This window comes from Ictidomys tridecemlineatus, chromosome 10, assembly GCF_052094955.1.
Source record: "Ictidomys tridecemlineatus isolate mIctTri1 chromosome 10, mIctTri1.hap1, whole genome shotgun sequence".
Classification (NCBI taxonomy): Eukaryota; Metazoa; Chordata; class Mammalia; order Rodentia; family Sciuridae; genus Ictidomys; species Ictidomys tridecemlineatus.
Window position 1 is genome coordinate 30,026,327 of NC_135486.1, and position 17,497 is coordinate 30,043,823.

Below are 17,497 nucleotides of genomic sequence, written 5' to 3' on the forward strand. Positions count from 1 at the left end.
ACCACTTATACACAGGGTAAGAGGCTCATCTCAGCTGTCACTCTACATTCCCCTCACACTGCCAAAAGACAATTCATTCTTTTCTATGATGAACCAGGAATGTCTTGAATGTCACTGTTCCTTGTCTAGTGGTCCCTATCTCCCGCTATGTCCATGGCTACTATGCTGATTCGGTTGGTGGTGTAACCAGGACTCAGGAGCTTTAATCCTGACTCTGCTCCCACTGACTGATTTGGCAGCAAAGAGCTCTGTGACCTCCTAGGGAGTAAGTATTTTGCTTTCCTCCAACCTCCCTATAAATCAGTTCTGGTGTTTGTTGGGGAAGTGTCTGATCACAATCTGCTAGGTCCTTGGCCCCAGTTATTTCCTTTCTCCCATATAGATCAAAACCTACTCCAGGAGCACATGCCACCTGATTTCCTCCTTCCTTCTGACCTCAGAGCCTGGAAGCCCCCAGAGCAGAAGAAGCGGTAGCCTCCTGGCACTACAGACTAGTTGTGCCAGGCTCAGCTGAATGCACTTTATACACTCTTCTCAGGTCCTGTCATTTCCTCTCCCCTCTTCCCCTTTTCCCAAGTCCCAGAAAGAAGGAGGGGCTGCGACAAGGTCTGGAAGGTGGGGAAAAGTCACTTATTTGTTTTGCACCCCAAAGTCCCGTCTCAGACAGTATGACTTTTAGAGGTGCACAGAGAGGGAGGAAAGGGGTGGCGGGAGTCGGATGCGGGGTAGGGATGTTCAATGGTCCATCTGTGTCCCCTTCTCTGAAAAAACCGCAAAATCAAAGGCAGCCGGGGGACGGTGTGGGGGAGGAAGGAACCTCGGCCTGGAAGTGGTGGTGGCGGGTTCCTGGGCAAAGGAAAAGCTCAATTGTGCAAAGGCTTCCTGTCCTGACAGCTCGCAGCCTCAGCTCCGCCACCGAGCAGCCGCTGTTCTGCGGCGGGCTGGGGAGGCGGGGCGGGAAGGCGAAGGCAGGAAAGGGTTACGGGAATAGCTTTCCAATGACAAAGTCTGGAAGGGACCCATGCCTCCGCCCCTCTGCGGGTTAAACTGGCACAGTGCAGAAGCGGAAAGCGAGGGCGATCCGGAGCCAAGCCTCCCCTGCCGCCCGCCCCCCGGCCCGGGCACTCCCCTCCCGGGGCCCGCGGTGGAGGCAGCCGGCGTGTGCCTGGGGCAGCGGGTCACGAGGCTCCGCCCCCGACCGCCTGGCCCGGGGGGACGGCACTTTGTTCAGGATGCCGCCTCCTCCTCATTGTGGGGCCGGGGCCGGCGGCGGCCCTAGTGCGAGGCCCGAGGCCGGATCGCGCTGCGCCGGCTGAGACTAGTGAGAGGGGCCGACCCGGGTCGCGGAGCCCCCAGAAAAGTTTCTGTGTGCGAGGAGAGGACGCCCGGACCGGCGCTGCTAGGAGATGCGCGACTCTGCGCTGCGGTGGTGGCGGCGGCGTGGACCCCAAGCCCCGGAGGACAGGCGCGCCGGTAAGTGACCCGTGCGGGGCGGGAGCCGGGCGGAGGGTCTGAAGCTCCGCACTTTGCGCGGCTTGGCTGGCGGGTCCTGCGAGGCCCCGAGCCAGCCTCCAGAGAGGGGAGCCTGGTGCCAGAGGGGTGCTGTGGCTTGGGCTCGGGAGACGCTTTGGAATAACAACGCAGATGCTAGCAGCTTGTTTGGAAGGTGTGTCCCCAGACGTCGCTCCCCAACTGTGCCGCTGACTCTGGGGGTCGGCTCTCCAGGGCTACCCAACTCCAATCCTTCTGATCCCAGGTTCCCTTTCTGTGAAATATCTGGGATTTAAAGTGCGTTGCGTTCCTAAAACCGGAGGCACCAAGCGCTCGCGCTCTCTCTCTCTCTCTCTCTCTCTCTCTCTCTCTCTCTCTCTCTCACACACACACACACACACACACACACACACACACCAGTAACCCACATTTCCCTTGTTTTGAAGCGCTTAGTTAACTCTTCTCCCAACCCAGCAGGAGCCTGCAGAATAGCTGGGACAGGTGACCTTGCAAGGCCCCCAGGATGCGCTTCTCTCTGAAGCTGTCTTTTCTGGCGCCAATCCAGAGAGTTTGGGAGCAGAAAAGTGCTCCCGGAGGATATGAGAGGGAAGAAAAGGGAGAGGTTGGGTGAACATCAGGTGAGACGCTCATCCTAGGGTGTCCGGTGCCTGGTCCTTGAGGTCCCTTCAAATCCTCAGAACCTGGCAAAACTGATCATAGGATTGAGCCCAAGCCACATCTGAGGGAGCAGAGAAGAGACAGGAGCTGGGGAGGACATGAGCAGTGGGTGGCCAGGGGTAGTGAGCTAGGGTGACATCCACCCAGCAGAGAGGGTTCCTTGTGCCCAGAGCCCAACACAGGAAAATCAGCTGGTGAGTCAATGGGACTTTGTTAGGATAGTCACAGGGCGCAGCTGGCGCCGGCTTAAGGGAAGCGCTGGATCGCCCCTTGATAACATGCTGTTTATCTGGCTTCCTGTTTCAGCCATTGGGATACCATTGGCTCGTTCAAATTCAATGCTGAGACCCTGTGGCCAGTAAGCTCTGCAAAAGCAGTGAGCTTGCCAGGGTTTTTGGGGGCTATCTTTTTTCTAGCCTCTCCTCAATTTAGGTCCCTACAACTCACTTATGAACGGGCAGGAGGGCTTCAACAAAGAATGCCGTCCCCAAGAAGGTGGAGTTGTCACTCTGGAGACATTGGCTTATTGGGGGCCAAAGATACCCAGTGACTCCAGCTTGCTTATGATTATTTTTATCTTGCTTTGAATTTTGGTTGGTACTCTTTGGTTTTACCCTGGGAAGGTTGTGGAGGGAGTGGCTGTAACTTTGGGCTTCCTCTTTTGAGATGAGCTTTATACTGGTACATGGTTTCACTGCTGGATTCAGTTTATAGTTCTGTATCTGGCTACATTGCCAACTCTCTGGATGATCCCAGTGCAAATAATTCCTCACCTTTCTGCTCTGGTTTTCATTTTTGTAAAATTGAACCAGAGAATATAGCTACTGCTGGAAGAATAAGATTTTTCAAATTTGTGCTCCAGCCTCTAGGGTCCATTTCCTGAACATTCCAGGTACTAGTACATATCATAAATAGATAGCAGCCCTTAATCTGAACTCTTCCAGAAATTTATCTGAATTCCCTTGGAGCAAGTCTCACATTCTGCTTTGCATTTTAGACATTTGGGTATTTGTGCACATGCCTGACTTCTGTGTGAATGTCTTCCAACCAAACACCCTTTCTGACCCTCTGCAACCCCCAGTACACAGTAGGTACCTTATAAACATTTGCTGAATTGATAAAATTGGGAGGGGAATCTAAGTACCACAGAGGTCTCCTATCTCACTCAAGTGCCCATTTATTCATCTTTGGGAGTTATTTGATATGCCTCCTCATGGTCCCCCCATCCCCTCAACTAAAACAAGTAAAAAAATCATGGCCCACGATGAGGCTGATTTGTGAGGCCCAGCTGTCCTGGTGAGCCTTGGCTTGGGAAAACTGAAAGTGGAGATATGCTGTTTGTCCTTCCCTGGCCTCATCTACTCCCCGCACCCAAGTCTTTGTGAGCCTTCCCTATTGACTCAGCTTTTAGTTCAGTAGAAAAGAGTGGCCTGCAGTAGAAAAAGTTCCTGCCCATCTTTTCAAATGTGTGTCTCTTTTCATTTCAATGTCATTTTCAATCAATGTCACTTCCCCCTTCTTTCAAAATTCTCTTGATTCCTAAAGAATATGTTTTTGAACAACTAGAATGTTAAAGTCAAAAGGATCTCAGCCTCTCCCAGCTGTGGTCCTCCCCTTCTTCCCTTCACAGACAAGAATCAGGGCCTCCTAAAGGAAGGGATGGGCTCCTGGCCACACAGCTGTGGCGCTGCTGAGGACAGCCTAGAGCACAGGTCTTCTGGCTCCCTGACCAGAGTTCATTCTCTTCTAGCAAATTTCTTCCTTGTACTCAGAATTTTTCTGCCTCCAGCATTTCCATCCACAGATCTGAGGAGATGTTACTTAGCTGTTAGAGAGAGGAACAGAAACAGCAAGGGGTACAAAGAGCTATCATTATGATGGAACCACCTACCAGCTTTCAGTCTCTAGAACACAGAGATCTGAGAAATGTGGCAATACTTGGCAAGCCCTTCCTCTTTCTGACCCCTAGTGTGTGTGGGTAAGACACACACACAATAATTAAAAACACTTTTAGTTCCTTCTTCGATTAAACAAAGAAAAAGAAAAACATCAACTTTTCAAGTGAAAAAAAAAACAAAACACTTTTCTCAGTGAACAGTTTCCTGGGCCTAATCTATTCCCTCCACCTCCTAGGAAGACTGACTCAGACTTGATTTCCTCCAGGGGGCCTGGGATTTTGCTTCCCAGCTTCCTAAGACTCTTGAGACGCAAAGGGAGGCAGGATGGCTGAGACTCAGCCTACGCTCATCAGGCCACGGATGAGGTTCAACTTCTTACGCATGTCCTATGCTGCGCTACCAGCCTCATCAAATCTATTTGCTCTACTTAATTTTAATATGAGATGCACTAATATGCATGAAAAATTAAAGGCGCTGATGCATATGCCTCCACAAAGCACCGTTAATAACAAGATGTTTCCACTTCAAAGGATGACAAGACTCTTCTGATGTCCAATCCTCAGATACTCTGAAAGCTTTCCAAAATGGAATTGTTCTGAATTTCCTTTTTGGATTCTCCATTGCTGGGGTATAGATTCCCAAATGATTTTTGCATGTTGATCTTGTTCCCTGCTGAATTTGTTTATTACCTCGAGAAGCTTTTTTGTATGTGGATTATTTGGGATTTCCTATATATGGGATCAGGTCAATTATGAATAGAGATAGTTTTACTGCTTCCTTTCTAATTTAGATTCTCTTTATTTTTCTAGTTCCTGGCCTAATTGCTCTGGCTAGAACTTTCAGTACAGTGTTGAGTAGCAGCAGTGAAAGCCAGCCTGCCCCTCTTGTTCCCCATCTTAGTGGGAAAGATTGAAATTGTCTTTCTCCATTGCGTGTGATGTTAGCTGTGGGTTTCTCATAGATGCCCTTTATCATCTTGAGGAAATTCCTTTCTATTTCTAGTTTTCTAAGTGTTTCTATAGTGAAAGGATGTTGGATTTTGTCAAATGCTTTTTCCTACATCACTTGAGATAATCATGTGGTTAGCTTTTTTCTTTAATTTTGTTAATGTGATTATTTTTGTTAATTGGTTATTTTTCTTATGTTGAACCACCCTTGCATTCCTGGGATAAATCCCTCTGAAAGATAGTTTTTGTATTTTGTTCTTTCTTTTTCTTTTTTTTTATCTTCAAAGTTTTATGTCACCAAAGCAATAGTAAAGCTTCAACCTTCAGTGGGATGAGTTGATGCATGTAATTACATTTTTCTGTATAATTATTATCATTGAAACATTTAAAATCTTTATGTTGTGGTAAAATGCATATATAACATAGAATTTACTGTTTTAAATGCTTTTAAGGGTACTGATGTTCAGTGGCATTAAATATGTTCTCATTGTTGTGGAATCATCACCACCAACTATCTTCAGAATGTCTTAAATCTTTCCAAATTAGACCTTGTATCCATTATAGAATTACTCCCTGTCCCTCCCCCCAGTCCCTAGCAGCCACCATTCTACCTCCTGTCTATAAATTTGCAAACACTTTGTAATACCTAGAAAGGTCAAGGCTTCAAGAATTACAGGGTTAAAGAGCCTTAGCTTCTGGTCTCCCAAACAATCTCCCAATAAGTCCCCCTGCCAGGATGAGACTGGTCATCTGGTCATCTTAGTTTCTGGTCATTGGTCATCGTGAGGCTCAGAGAGCACAACAAAAGGGCCTCAGGGGGAACTCCATTTCCTCTAGCTCAGTGCTTCTCCATCTTGTTTGAGAATTAGCCGTACCTGGGGATTTTTTAAGCCTTTCTGATTCCTGGGCCCATCCCCAGAGATACAGCTTCATTTGGTTTAGAATGCAGCTCCTGTAGCTGTCGTTAAAAAAAAAAAAAAAAAAAAAAATCTCCCTTGGTTATGCTGATGCGCTGTGAGGGTTAGAAACACTCCATGGCTGAGCTGATTTATTCCCTGGACCCCTTGACTGGTCACAGCTTTTAGTGACGCAACTCCCTCCCCATCTGGTCAGTAATACTGACCCACTTTACATCCCTTCCCTGATTTTAAAATCCATTTGTAAATAGAGTAAATGGCAACTTCCGGAGAATTTAACTTTCAGAGTTGGAAAGGACTCCTCTCCTCCTTCTCCCCTCCCCTTCCAGGGGCATGCAGCTCAGCTACATCTGTTGCTGGGGACTCTTAACAGTGTGTTGAAATCATTTTATTCCCTATTTGGACTGTTCTTTTAGAGTTTCTCTTGTATTAATCTGCCATGGGTGTAACTTCCACCCATCGGTGAAAGACACCAAAAGATTAGTGGGCTTCACCAAAATGCATTCCCAAATAAAGTGGGGGATGTGCAGAACAAGCCGGGCAGAACAAGTGTAATTGCCTTCAAAATGTCAGTCTTTCACTGTTTGGAAACAGCTGTCACGCATCTGACCCCATCTCTTCCTCCTTGGTCTCAGCAGCCCGGTTTCCTTCAGATAGTCCTTGATATGTTATCATAGACTTCAAGGGAAGATGTGTGATACACTAGCAAGATTTTGAATCATGAAATGAGTCAGACTTGGAGTCAAGTTTCAAATCTTGACCTCCCATGTAAAGTCTAGTACATTCTGAGTATTAGCCAAACATTGGCAATTAAGTTATATACCTTCCACGTTAGCATTATTGCTGCTGTCAGTGTGACCTTAGGCAGTTTAGGAAAACTCTTAGAGACTCAGCTTCTTCCCCAGGAAAAGTGAAACAAAAAATGCCTTTTCTCATAGGACAGTGGTTCCCTACTTGCCTGATCTTGATCCCCACATCCCCCATTCTGCATGAGTACGCACCCACACCACACTGATTCCAAAAATATGGCAAGTTTGGGAAATTCAGTCAGAGTATGATTGCATGAATCAAGTGAGATTGTGAAAGACCTGACCGGGTCCCTGGGATGCTAAAGGTATATGCTTAATCAATGCCAGCCGTTTCTTCTCTCTAGTCATCATAACAACAAACAGTTTATCTCCATATGTGTGCAGAAGTGCCACACTCCAGTTCCGAGCTCCCTGGCACAGATTATCCACAGGCAGATCACCTAGAATCAGTTAAGCAAAGCAGATTTTTTTGTTTTCCATTTGTAGATTGAAAACCTGAGAACTGTCTGGGGAGGGATAAATGAAGGCTGAAAGGAATGAATCTGACTATATCATTTACCTTTCACCACTGGTTTTCGAGTCATTTCACTTTGTTTTTGGTATTATCTACATTTTTTTTGTAGACTTCAAACATAGGTCCTCAATAAATTATTACTAAAGTCAATTTCCAATGCTCTTTCCCAGCTCATTGGTGCAGATAATTAAGTAGACTGAAAAGGAGTAACTGGGTTCTGGGCAGTGCCAAGACACCAACTGTTCTCTTCCTGCTTGCCTTGAACAAAGGAGAGACAGCTGATGAGACACACGGTTAAGGAGCCACCGCCAGGACCCCAACTCAGCAGCTGCCTGCCTTGCCTTGTCCTGTGATTCTATAAGGACATGGGGCTCTCCCTCTCCCAAGCTTCAGAGGGTCTCAGTTTCACAGGGCGATCCACACTGCCATGTGTGAATGTCGGCCCCCAGACCTTGGTGCCATCCATTGCCACCTGGGCACCATCAGCTTTACCCAGGAGCTTTAAGAGGGCATCAGCAAGCTGAGCACTATGGCGCATACCGTTATCACAGCGACTTGAAAGGCTGAGACAGGAAGATTGAAAGTTCAAGGCCAGCTGTAGGAACTTAGCAAAGCCCTTAACAACTTCCCGAGAACCTGACTCAAAATAAAAAGGACTGGGGATGTGGCTCAGTGGTTAAGCGCCCCTGGGGTTTAAACCCCAGTACCCCCCCCCCAAAAAAAAAAAGAAAAAGAAAGAAAGAAAGGGAGAGAGAGAGAAAGAAAGAAATGGCACCTGTGTCTCCCTGGGAGGAATTTGGAAGCTGCTTGTCAGTGCTCACACCCAATGTCCAGGGACAGTGAGACGTGAGCTGATAAGTTGCTTTCCAGTGTTGCAAGTTTCCCTCCACAAGGTTTTATTTTGAAAGCTATCAAATCAGTAGAAAAGGTGAAAAAGACTACTACAATGAATATCTTGATCCACTGATTGTTAACATTTGACTCTACTGCTGACTCTCTTTAAAGCACAGTATAGCAAGATATTAGTGAATCTAGACATTCATTATCTCTATATAGGCCTACAGATGATAAAATTTTTTATTCTGAACCATTTGAAAATAATTTCTTTTTTGTTGTTGTTTTTTAAATATTTATTCTTAAGTTTTAGGTGGACACATATCTTTATTTTATATTTATGTGGTTCTGAGGATCGAACCCAGTGCCTTGTGCTAGGCGAGCACTCTACCGCTGAGCCACAACCCCAGCCCTGAAAATAATTTCTTGACATCATGACATTCATCCTCTAAATACTTATGCACCTATTTCCTAAAAAACAAGGACAATTCTCCTACATACCCTTAATACCACCCAGTAAAATTGGTTTAAGAGAATTGTTTAATATGTAGGCCATACTCAAATTCCCCAGTTTTTTTTTTAAATTTTTTTTTATTTTTGGCAGACACAACATCTTTGTTTGTATGTGGTGCTGAGGATCCAACCTGGGCCACACGCATGCCAGGCGAGCGCGCTACCGCTTGAGCCACATTCTAGCCCATCCCCAGTTGTTTTCTAAGTGCCCTTTAAAGAGGGCTGTGAAAATTTTTTTACTTTTATTTTTTTTGGTACCAGGGATTGAATCCAGGGACACTCAACCACTGAGCCACATCCCCCGCACTCCCCCCACTTTTTAAATTTAGATACAGGGTCTCACTAAGTGGCTGAGGCTGCCTTTTAACTCACAATACTCCTGCCTTGACCTCCTCAGTCACTAGGTTTGTAGGCATGCGCCACCATGCCCAGATGCTATGCACTTCTTAATCCATAGCCTTCTGTGTTGAGGATTGAAGTTATCTCTCCTAGAAAGAAGGAAATAAGATCCTGATCATCCCTTAAATTGGGATAGTGATGCACTGAATGAAAAATAAATGAGTGAATAAACAAATAAATAAAATTAAAATTAATGCACTTTATTTGTTTATTTATTTATTTTTGAGATGCAGTCTCACTGTGTTGCCCAGGCTGGTTTTGAACTTCTGGGCTCAAGTGATTCTCCTGCTTCTGTCTCTTTGAGTATCTGGAACTGCAGGCAAGCAGCATCGTATCAAGCTGAGAAGCACTTTAATTTATATCATCTATTTATATCTTTATGATAACTGAGATAGGTGCTCGTATTCTCTCCATTTTATAAATGAGAAATCAGTTTGGAAAGTTATACAAATTGCCCAAATAGTATGAGCCATTATTACCGTTCATTCTGGGTGTCATGTTATAAATATAGAAAAATAAGATATTCTATTTGTGAAAAGCTGGCTGTCATTCACATTTCTTACCCTCTTCACCAGGTCTGATGAGGTGTAAGGACATGCTATGGTTTCTGCATTTCACAGATGAGGAAAGTGAGATCGAGACCCTCTGAGGCTGGGATTAAACAACATCTACATAGTCGAGATCACATAAAAATGACATTTACTGGGAATCAATGAGCAAAGCTCCATATGCTCCATTGCAGTGGGTGGGCTGACTGAAGGTAGGAGAGGAGGAGGAAGAGTAGGGCCTCCAACACCCTCATCTCACACAGAGGACTTCAGGAGTTTGTCAAGTGTCATGAAACAAGAAACCAAATTCTAAAATTAAAAGTACAATAAATAGGGGCTGGGGTTGTGGCTCAGTGGTAGAGCGCTTGCGTAGCATGTGTGAGGCACTGGGTTCGATTCTCAGTACCACATATAAATAAATAAATAAAATAAAGGTCTATCAACAACTGATAAATTTTTTTAAAGTACAATAAATAAATAGATAGATAGATAGATAAAGGAACTAAAATCAAATACCTGAAGGACAGGAGAGTGAGAACTGTATTTGGTGTAAGTGGTCTATCCTCATCTATTTTAAAGGCAATGACGGTGATTGTCATTGACAGAGATGTCAAAACAGGGAGGAGAGCTATTAGTGTGTTATCTAGGGTTTGGGTGGGACAGAAAGTGTTGCTTATTATCCTAACACCTTCTGTACCTTCCGGTGGGACCACCCATAATAGCCATGACAGTGGTAGGCTTTGAATTCAATATCCTGGTTTCTAGGCACAGACAGGGGAGCAGGACCCAAGGCCTGGCCTGGGGAAGCTTCCCTGAAATGTTGACCTGGGTCAGAGAGGGTGCCAGACCCCTGGGGGTGCCATAGCTCTCACCGCCCCGACCCCCCAGAGAGCCAAAAGAGTATGCCCAGCGAGATGCAGCCGCACCCCAATGGCCCATATTCAGAGTTCATGTTTTTGTTGGAAAATGTTTGAAGGATTTGTATAATTTCACTTTTTAAAAGTATTTGGAAAGTTGGTTGTGGGGAAGCATGCCTATAATCCCTGTTATTCAGAAGGCTGACAGTGGAGGATTACAAATTCCAGGAAGGAAATGTAGCTCAGTAGTAGACACCTCTAGGCTCAATCCCTAGTACTGAAAAAAAAAAAAAAGTATTTGGATATCAACAATTCATTTATTAGTCATTTTGAATTGTCTATTTCTTGGTAACCTTGAATATATACAGAAATTACTGCAACAAAAACTTTACCTAAAAATTATTTTCAAATATAATGCATTTTTGGAAAAAACTAACATTAAATATGAATAAAGTTGACACAATGATACATTTTACAGATGTTTAATTACATCCTGATTTATTCCAATGTTGCCCTTTTATTTTTGTAATTTGGAACCCTTGATATTTTCTACCACCGGCCTCTGAGTTCCTTGCCCGTGGGCCTTCTTTCTGGGAACAGGTGGGACAGCTGATAGGCGCAGGTGTAGGTCCTGAGGTACATCTGGGTGAGCGTTTGAGACCCACTCCACTCAGGGTCCAGGTCATAGCCTGACCCTGAGGACAGAGCAAACCTCGATTGACATCCCCTGACCCAGTCCCACCCTGCTGTCATCGGCTGTCCTCGGGCTTCACTGCAGAAGTCCCTCGCTAATGTGTGATCTAAGCCCAGGGACTCCCTGGGCAGCACACACTTGCTTATCACAGCAGCCTTGTGATCTGGTCAGGACAAGGATTTCCGTTTCTACTGATGGTGAAAACGGGACTCAGAGATGCTATATGACTGGCCCAAAGGGACATAGCTTCAGGGAATCAAGTGGCGAACTTAGGTCCTCTGACTCCTGCTCTTTGTCCTTTCCAATACGCTCCAGGGTCATGGATGGCAGAGGTGGGCAGCATCCTTAATGGGCGATGGAACTTAACCACAGACATTATGCCTGTTATACTAATGCAGAAATCATTAGATTTTTATTATTAATTTTGATATTGCATTTATTTTACAAGTCCTTAAGATTTACTTTGACTTATTATTTATTATTATTTGGTATCAGGGATTGAACTCAAGGGCATTCAACCACTGAGCCACATCCCCAGCCCTACTTTGTATTTTATTTAGAGACAGGATCTCACTGAGTTGCTTAGCACCTTGATTTTGCTGAGGCTGGCTTTGAACTTGCAATCCTCCTGCCTCAACCTCCCAAGTTGCTGGGATTACAGGCATGTGCCACCATGTCCAGCTTTGATTTATTATTATTATATGGGAGAGAGTGCTGGGGATCAAACCCAGGGCTTTAAACATGCTAAGCATGTGCTATATCACTGAGCCACACCCTTACCCCAAAATTTATTTTATAATAAAAAAATTTTTATTTGGTACCAGGGATTGATCCTAGGGGTGCTTAACCACTGAGCCACATCTCTAGTTCATTTTTATTTTTATTTTATTTTATTTTCATTTTGAGACAGGATCTAAGTTGCTAAGGACCTCATTTATTTGCTGAGGCTGGCTTTGAACTTGCAAACCTCCTGCCTCAGCCTCCCAAACTGCTGGGATTATGTGTGTGTGCCACTATACCCAGCAACAATAAAAACTATTTGAAAATTTATCACTAATTTTATTATTAGATCATTTTTACCCACTTCGTCAAAGAAACAATAAAGAAGTCTTGTATTTTGAGTTCTCTTTCTCCTTTTCTCATTAGTTAGAAATAACTTTTATATGAACTTAGGCTAACAACCCATTAAATTCCTTTGCTAAATTTTTTAGCTCATCTGGAGCTAATAAACTTGCCCCCTCCCAATTTACACATGTCCTGTGAAATCCCAGTCTCTGTCACTCTTTACCAGTCTCCGGACTGAATGTCATCACAAAGACACCACATCACACCTCTGAGTCATCTCCCACGTCTTCTCGTCTTCTCGTTAGCCCTGGCCAGAAAATCAGAGGATAGAAGAGAGGCCCAAAGAGTGACCGCAGGATTGGGTGGCTGTGGGAAGTGGGTGGGAAGGGCTGCTGCTGAGCTGGCCACTGAGACTGTGACAGTCCTGTATCACATCCAGTCCCAGACAAAGGCCTCTGTGTTGAAGATGGCAGGGCTGGGGCCAGATGTTGGGTGGGGGCTGGCAAGCTGATCAAGTCTGGGAGAGGAGGCCCAAGGCAGAGAAAAGCCAGTAAGGGCGGCACAGCGGGGCTTAAAATAGGCCAGTGGCCTAGCTGGGTCCTGGCACATAGTAGGAACTCAGGAAATATTTGAAGATTGATTACTCAGGGGTAAGGGATGTGGTTAAGCTTAAGCCTTGCTGAGGGGCAGGCAGGAATGGATGCCTCTCTTCTTTCTCCCGCCCATAGCAGTACCTTCAGTCCTGAATTTCCCTGGCCAGCCTAGAGGCCACCTCCCTGCTTCCTTGGTCTCTCCCTGGCACCTGCTTCAAGCAGGTGGCGCGATGGAAAACACAGGTTTTTAAGTCAGCCTCATTTGGGTTCCTACAACCCTCCTGGGCTTCAATTTCCTCATGTATAAAATGGAGATGATAATAACTCACAGCATTGTGAGGAACATTCGAGAAGGTGTTAAACACCCTCTGGCATAGAGCTAAAAGTGGCCATTACCAAGACGTGCTTGCTTGGTCTGGCTGCCCGGAGCTGGCTGCACCCGCATGCATAAACACTTGGTCCACTGCAGTCTGTGGGACAGGCAGAGTGACAGAACAAAGCCAAAGATGCCTGAAACATTCAGTTCCCAGCCCTGCAGACAACGCTTCCGGGTGGATTTATCCCCAAAGGGGTGTTTATATACAGGCGGGGGGATGTCTCCCCGTCTGGGGGTCAGAGGGATGAGTGGGAGGACCGTCTCTGGTGCCGGTTCGAAGATATATAGTCCCTGCGGGTCCCAGTGGGCTCCAGATTGCAGGCCTCTTGGGGGGGGGGTGCGGTGATGGGGAGTGGAGTGGCCTGGGGTTTTGTTTGGCAAAGGCTGCCTATTATCTGGCCCAAGCTGTTTCAGGGCATTATAAATAGCATTGGCTTTGGGAGGAGGAGTCACAGATGTGGCTAAGGCAAAGTATATGGGAAGGTGAGAGATTTGAGATGCTGAACTCAAGGCTTATGGGCCAAAAGACAGGCAGGGGGGCAGTCTCCATGGCAATAGGACACCGGGGAGGGCCCAGCCTGGACCCCTCGGAGGCAAAGGCCTGGCTCACAAATCCAGAGAGAGCCTGGGTTTAGTGGCCCATGGGCCAAGGCTGCCTGCTCTATTTACTTCCATCTGCCTCTTTGTAGAGAGACCTGGGCTGCTGCCGGAACCCAGCTGGGGGACAGAACAGAGTCTGAGCAAGATGTCAGGCCTAGGGAGGGAAGTGGAGAAAATGCGGGTGTCCGTTCACCTGTAGCAGCCTTCTCTGACCCCATGCTGTGGGCCAGGCTTCCCCTCCAACTGAGAGTCAGGGAACCCTTTCCTCTGCTCTTGTTCTATTCTGTCTTAACTAAAGTATGATTTACAGAGAAATGCACAGATCTTGTGTCCATCTTGATGCATTTCGACAAGCACACACACACACACACACACACACACACACACACACACACACACACACACACATACAGGTACCCCACACCCTAATCCAGATATAGAACATTCCACCCGCCTGCAGTTTCCTTCCTGTCCCTTTTATCAGAGCCTCACCCCGCCAGCCTCTGTTGCGCTGTGCTGATTTGGGTCACCATCCATTAGCTTTGCCTGTTCTTGAACTTCATATAAGTGGAATCGTGTGGTAGGTTCTATTTTCTGTCTGGACTCTTGGCTCAACATAATGTTTTTTGAGATTTATCCATGTTCAATGTGGTAGTTTATTCCTTGTACGTTCTGATGTATGAAGGTCACCACAGTTGGTTTCTGGAGAATCCTTGTAGTCACTCTGGGTTTCCCATCTGTCAAGCAGCGCTGGAGAATCTGACGGCATTTCGAAATTTTAGATATGCTGCGAGGGGGCTGGGGTGGTGGCTCAGAGGTAGAGCGCTTGTCTAGCATGTGTCAGGCACTGGGTTGGATTCTCAGCACCACATTTAAATAAAGATCCATTGACAACTAAAAAATATTTTAAAAAAAGATAAGCTAGTATGTCCTCTGGATTTTGTCTTCACAGTGTCCCCTTCTTTGACTCAGACCAAGTCTCATTTCTGTGGCTTCAGAGTCGTTCTTTTTAATATTTATTTTTTAGTTATAGGTGGACACAATATCTTTATTTTATTTTATGTGGTGCTGAGGATAGAACCCAGTGCCTCACACAGGCTAGGCGAGCGCTCTACCTCTGAGCCACAACCCCAGCCTTCGATGTCTTTCTTTACTTCATGGACTGGTGCCTCCTTTGCCTCCTAGGGCTGAAAGTTCTTAGTATTGGTAGAGGGACCCTGATTTCCCCACAGGACCCAGTGTTGTCCTCTGGCCTGAATTGAGCTGGCACGTGTTGACAAGCAGGACCCTATGACCCTGCATCTGAGAAACAGAGGGTCCTATGCAGGACCCGAGTCATTCAGTGGTGGGAAGACACCAGAGAGCTGGGAGGTGATATGTAGAGGCAGTGTTTATTGGGATTACAGTCCGAGTGACAGAGACCAGGTCAGTTTTGTTGATTGATGGGAGCTCAGGGCCTAGCACAGGACCTGGTGCACTGAAAGCATTGGATGAAGTTGTGTTGATGAATAATGGTTAGGAAAGAGAGAACTGGACTAGCAGATCAACTGTCACCCTCCTGGTGTGGAATGTCTGAGCTATGGTGGCCCTGCAGTGAAAGGAAAGGAAGGGTGAGTGGGTGAGACATTTTTACAAAGGAAATCCAACAGGATTTGGAACATGGGAGGGCCACAGAGTGGAGAATCAAAAAGGTGTGCAGCCTGTTTGGAAGAGGATTGGACTGGGAGTCGAGTTGGTCCTGCTCCTTGGAGTGTGTAACTCACTTAACTTGCTTTAGTCTTAGAGTCCTCATCTGTCAAGTGCGTATGATACCACGTATCAGTTTGTTATGGCTGCTGTAACAAAGTTCCTCAAACTACATGGTTTAAAACAACAGAAATTTATTGTCTCAGTTCTAGAGGCCAGAAGCCCAAATTGCAAGCATCTCTAAGGCTACCCTCCCTCTAAACCCTGTCCAGGTGTATCCATCTGTGCCTCCCGTAGCTTCTGATGATTGCTGACACTCCTTGGCTTGTAATCCTTGGCTTGTACACCCACTGCTCTAATCTCTCTCCATCTTTGCAAGACCATCTGAGGTCTTCGTATCATCTTCCCTCTATATGTTTCCAGATTTCTTTTTTTCTTAGAAGGACACCAGTGGTATTGGATTTGGGGCCAAGTCCAACAAACCTCATCTTAAAGAATTACATCTGCAACGACCCTGTTCCAAATAAGGCCACATTCTGAGACACTTGGAATTAGAATATCAGCTGTCCTCATTGGTGTCATTTCAACCCCCGAGGAGCCACCTCACCTGCTCATGGGATTGAATGAGGTCATCCTTTGGAGTTGTTATGTGTTAGACCAGGGTCAGATGATTTTAGCCCAGGGATCTGTTTTTAATTTCCTAGGTGACCTTGATCATATCTCTCCTCTCTTGGTCTGTTTCCTCATCTACAAAATGTGACCTCAGGTTTTCTTCAGATGTAAAGCCTGTGGCCTTTTCCCTAAGTTCTGGACCCGGAGGGCCTCCAATAACTGTGGGACTCCTAATAGGCATGGGTGAGTCAGGAGGAAGAACCAGTTTAGGGATCAGAAAATGTGTTGATGCTTCCTCTGGGTTCCGCCCCTCATTTGGGCCTCAATTTGCTTCTCCTGGTGGCCAGGATCCTGGAAAGCCCCAAGCAGTCTCCATCCCACTTCCTGCACCATGGCCCCTCACCTTGGTGAGATCTAGAAGGAGGGAGACCTGCTATAAATAGTACCTGGTTAACAGGCCCTCTTCCCCTGCAGGAAACCCAATAGCCTAATGGGGCAGGAAAAAGGTGTTTCCGAAAGAGAAGCCAAGAAAGGCGAGAGGGGATTGGGGATTCTGGAGCCAACTGAGTTCCTAGGTACTGGAGGAGGCAGCTGGGGGGGGGTGGTCCATGGGTGGGTGTAATGCCAGCTTCTGAGGCTGGTGTATAGTTCTGTCTGGAGTCTGCCACTCAAGAACCCTATGAGAGCGCCTACTGGAAAAGGTCCCCTATAAAATCAGGAGCTTGCTTCTAATGAGCTTTCTGCAGTGGTGTGCATCACAGGCAAAAGCTTATGCGGGTGGGTACATCTAGGGTGACAGTGAGTCAGCCAGAGACCCAGCAGCCCTGACTCCATGTTCCCCAGGCCTCTATGATCCTGCCAAACCACAGGGCCCTCCTTTATAGCTGGAGGGGCCTGAGATGAAAATGGGCTGCTGTTCCTGTTAGGAAGCCCCAGAGAAGTCTGCTTTGGTGTCAAGTTAAGATTCCTTTGCATTCCCACGCCACCAACAGTGATGTTGAAATGCCACATTTCAACCCCCGTCATTCAACCAGGGCGGTTTGCAATTAGTATCCAAGACCGGATCCCAGGCCTCTGAGGGGCCAGTAAAAATCCCAGCCCCTGCATTTCCCTCTGCAGAACAGTGCATAGTGATTTTGGAAGAAAGACAAAAGTTAGCATATGTACTTGACCAGTGTCCCTCAGTCCAGCCCCAATCAGACAGTAATTAGGCATGTCCTGGTGATTGCGTGCCCACACACACGTAGTGACTTAGTGGGTCTCTGCTGGGGCTTGATTTCAGGACATTTATCCTCCATGGGGAGATCACTTCCAAAGCTGCCCTGTGGCCTCAAGGACTCACTGTTTTCTCAGGGAGAACTAACATAAAAAACCACCCAGCCACCCGCAGGGTGCTTAACTCCAGCCTCCCCATGAGCACCTTCCTCCGCTGCTAATATTTCTCAATCTTCCCAGATTTTAGATGG

At 46.4% G+C, this 17,497-nt stretch overlaps 1 protein-coding gene across 6 annotated transcripts in view; it reads left to right on the forward strand.

The window, feature by feature from the left end:
• Window positions 1–1,038: 1,038 nt before the first annotated feature.
• The window catches only part of Nav1 (neuron navigator 1), a 252,591-nt gene continuing 236,132 nt past the window's right edge, over window positions 1,039–17,497 (forward strand). For 4 of the 6 annotated variants that reach the window (XM_021729867.3, XM_040277226.2, XM_078022573.1 and 1 more), the window contains exon 1: window positions 1,039–1,473. The gene's annotated coding sequence lies outside the window, so the exon portion shown is untranslated. The remainder of the gene's footprint in view (window positions 1,474–17,497) is intronic. The other 2 variants (XM_078022574.1, XM_078022575.1) reach the window with 2 other exon arrangements.